The sequence below is a fragment of the Phascolarctos cinereus genome, unplaced genomic scaffold (assembly GCF_003287225.1).
Source record: "Phascolarctos cinereus isolate Bilbo 61053 unplaced genomic scaffold, phaCin_HiC Scaffold_2;HRSCAF=192, whole genome shotgun sequence".
NCBI lineage: Eukaryota > Metazoa > Chordata > Mammalia > Diprotodontia > Phascolarctidae > Phascolarctos > Phascolarctos cinereus.
The window spans coordinates 258,857,967-258,861,763 of record NW_027555625.1 but is presented as its reverse complement, the minus strand read 5'-3'; the positions used below and the strand labels follow the sequence as shown (position 1 = coordinate 258,861,763).

Here is a 3,797-nt window from a genome sequence, read left to right as displayed (position 1 = left end):
AACTTGATGGCATTCAAAACCTCTTCTTTTTTTTTTTTTTTTTTTTTTTTTTTTTTTAGTGAGGCAATTGGGGTTGAGTGACTTGCCCAGAGTCACACAGCTAGGAAGTATTATGTGTCTGAGGCTGGATTTGAACTCAGGTCCTCCTGACTCCAGGGCCAGTGCTCTGTCCACTGCACCACCTAGCTGCCCCCAAAACCTCTTCTTCAGTTGGAACTTCAGCTAGGGAGGAATTGACTTCAACTTGATGTAAATGGTCAGTGCCTTCAGCATTGATTGATGGTGATCTGTTGAGAACATTATGGAAGTACTCATCCCATCTCTCTAGGATCATGTCCTTATCACTAATCAATGTGGCTCCATCAGCACTGAGTAGTTGAGATGCACCACAGATCTTTGGCCCATAAATAGCCTTCAGGACATCATAAAAGTGCTTTGGATTGTTACTATCAGTATAAAACTGAATTTCATCTGCCTTCTTACTGAGCCAAGAATCCTGCATCTCTCTATGCTTTGCTTGTACTTTACTTTTGATGGAATTAAATGCTGCCTTCTTAGAGATGGATGAACTATCCTGCTGGTAAACCCTGTGGAGTTCTTGTTTTTCACTTAGCAGCTTCTGAATTTCCCTATCATTTTCATCAAACCAGTCTTGATGTTTGCGAGTGTTCTGACCCAGATGAGCAAATGCAGTGCTATACAGCAAATCTCTGCAAGCTGCCCACTCCTTTGCTGCTCCACTGTTGCCAGCTGTGTGTTGGCTCAATTTTCCCTCCAAGTTAGCAACAAACCGCACACTCAGAAAAGAGCTCTCATCTGTTGACATTAATTCTTCTGGTAGTCATTTTGCTTTGGGGATGCTACTTTTGTTGAATGTAAATATTTAGCTTGGAAAGGATAAGTCTATGATCAGTCCATCACTCTGCATCACATATTCCCTTCATCACTCTCACATCTTGTCTGTCTCTTCTCCTGACAATCATGTAGTCTATTAAATGTCAATGTTTGCTGCGAGGGTACATCCATGAAGTTTTATTGCATTTAGATAAATGGAAGACAGTGTTGGTGATGAGAAGATCATGACATGCACAAGTCTTCAGTAGTAAGTGACCACTGCTGTTGCTGTTTCCAACTCCATTCCACCCCAGAACTCTCTGCCAAGTCTGGTAGTCTGAGCCTGCTCTAGCATTAAAGTCACTCAGAATTATAAGCTTGTCCTTTTTTGGCACATTGATGATAAGGGTCTCCAGGTCTTCATAAGTTTTTTCTTTAATCTCATCAGGGTTTTTCATGGTGGGAACATAGGCACTGATGATGGTGGCGTGACATTTTCCTGCAAGTGGCAATCGCATTGTCATGAGCCTATCATTCACTCCTTTTGGTAGGCATACAAGCTTGTTGACTAGATTAGATTTGATTGCTTCACAGTGCTTTGAGCATTTCATAGCTCTCTCCTTCACTGTGGCCACTCCAGAAGAACATGTATCCAGCTCCAACTTCAGTAAGCTGACTTCGTTTGCCAGCCTTATTTCACTCAGGGTTGTTATTTGGATGTGATACCTGCTGAGTTCTCTTGCGACAAGAGCTGCTCATCTTTCAGGTCTACTGGATTTTGTGTTGTCTATAAGTGTCCACACATTCCATGTGCCAACTGTCTTTGCAGATGGTTTTGTACAATTTTTTGTGTTTCGACGACAGAGTGGGATTCCTTGCTGCCGTGGTAATCAGGTCAGGGTTGGGTAAGCAGACAATTTTTAGGGCACCTTTTCTAGCCCCTTCCTCACACAAGGAGGTGAGCAATTCAATCCTTAAAAAACTGCTCAGACACCCAGGGAGGCTGCCAAATCCCACTGCTGCTTCCAGTGAGAATGACCCTATGGCATGGGCCGTCTGTGTGCAGGATTGTGACTACAGCTCCCAGTATATCTGTACCTGTTGCTTTGTCACTTGTCTTTCATCACTTGCCTGTTGCCACAGGACTTTGAGGAGGTAAAATGGTAAAATGATGATGTCCTTTGATTCGTGCGTAAATTGGATTTAAGCGAGGCAGAGTTACATGAAGTCATATGCCTCACTCTCTCCTCCAGAATCATCACAGTCCAGTAGCAGGACAGACTCAAGACAACTGGTGATGGCTCAAGATGCAGTGGATGACCTTGGCATCTTCAATGTCTAACCAAACTTTAAGCACTCCACAGTGCCTGCTCCAGCTGCTTTCATGGCCATTGGAACAACTTGTTCTCATCCTCCCATTCTACCAGGGGAAGTCTTCACATGCTTGAGGTAGATACCCCCTAACTCACCAAAGGGTTTGAGATCCCTTGGTTACCCTTGACCTGGTTTAACCTGTCTGCTGAAATGGTTTACCAGGACGTGGCCACTGTGCATGCTACAGCTTCTTAGAGCCACATGTGAGAGTTAGGTAGAACAAGTGGACACCAAGGGCTCAGCAGCCTTCACACCAGAGGTACTATTCTTCCCTGAACACACCCTAAAATTCTACAGAGATGAATATCACACAGAAGGCAACAGGAATAAAGAATGCTATGGAGGAACTGTAAGGTCTGCCTTGCCAGTGCAATTCCATCACACTCCAGGGGCCCCTTTCAGTCTTCAGTTCCACAGGCCTTGCCTTAACCCCACCTAAGCACCCTCCACATCTCTCTCCCTCCCACCCCATTTCTAGCCAGTCATGGGTGCAATGCCTGGGATGATTCCTGTTGAGGCAGAATCCCTGTGGACAATGATAACCTACCTGAACTCATTCCTCAGTGACCAACATATTTCTTTTTTTTTTTCTTAAATAAAAGGTTTATTCATCGAGGATCAGGGTGGGTGCTCAGTCAAAGAGACCAAAGCCCATGTCATCATCAGACTCCTCAGAATCCTCTTTCTTCTCTTCCTTCTTCTCCTCTGCAGCAGCAGGGGCAGCGCCACCAGCAGCTGGGGCAGCAGAGCCAGCACTGGTAGCAACAGCGACAGCACCACCGGCAGCCATGGAGGCCAGCTTACTGCTCCCCTGGCCAATCACATCTTCTATGTTCTTGCTACTCAGCTCACTGCCGACCTTCTTCAGCCACTCCTTGTCCATCTCAATGCCCATGCTGTCCAAGATCTTTAACAGGTCCTTGGAGTTAGGGGAATCATTGCCGCTGAAGACAGCCAGGAGGTAGGCTGCCACACAGTGCATCTCAGCCATCTAGGCTCTACTCAGGTCCGGTCCAGTGGTTGTGGCCTAGCACCGCAGAAACGGCGGGAGTGTCATTGGGCGCAGCAAGTCCAACCTCAGCAGAGTCGAGGCCAGGAAAAAAAAGCAATGATGAACATATTCGCACATCATCATACACACTCCATCCCTCCAGTTTCTTCTTCTGAACCTCCAATTACCATTGTTGGTACCAATTTAAACAGTTACCATTGTTCAAACTCTGTTCTCCATCCTTCATCGATTGTTCCCTTTTTTCCTTCTCCCTCAATCTAACCCTCCCCACCCCAACCTCCCACTCTGCAGTTACTCAACTTTATTTCCACTGTGCCCTCTGAAATATCTATTCCATAGGCAACCATCTAGATTTTACCTTAACTCTTTTCTTTTTGTGCCCCTTCTATCTTCTTGCACCCCATGTGTCTGCCTCCTGATGATACAACTTTCCTGGCTGCTCTTTCCGGCATTGGTTGCGCTTTCATTCACACGCCCCCACTCACTTGTCCTGGAATGGGGAGAGGCTTATGACTTGTTCCCCTTGCCACTTCCAGGCACTATCACTCAGCAACCTCTCTTCCTTTGAGGTTCATTC

The 3,797-nt window shown here is 45.9% G+C and overlaps 1 pseudogene; it reads right to left on the bottom strand.

Annotated features, from left to right (window-relative positions):
• Positions 1-2,825: 2,825 nt before the first annotated feature.
• Positions 2,826-3,214, bottom strand: LOC110205084 (large ribosomal subunit protein P2 pseudogene; annotated as a pseudogene).
• Between the last annotated feature and the right edge of the window lie 583 nt (positions 3,215-3,797).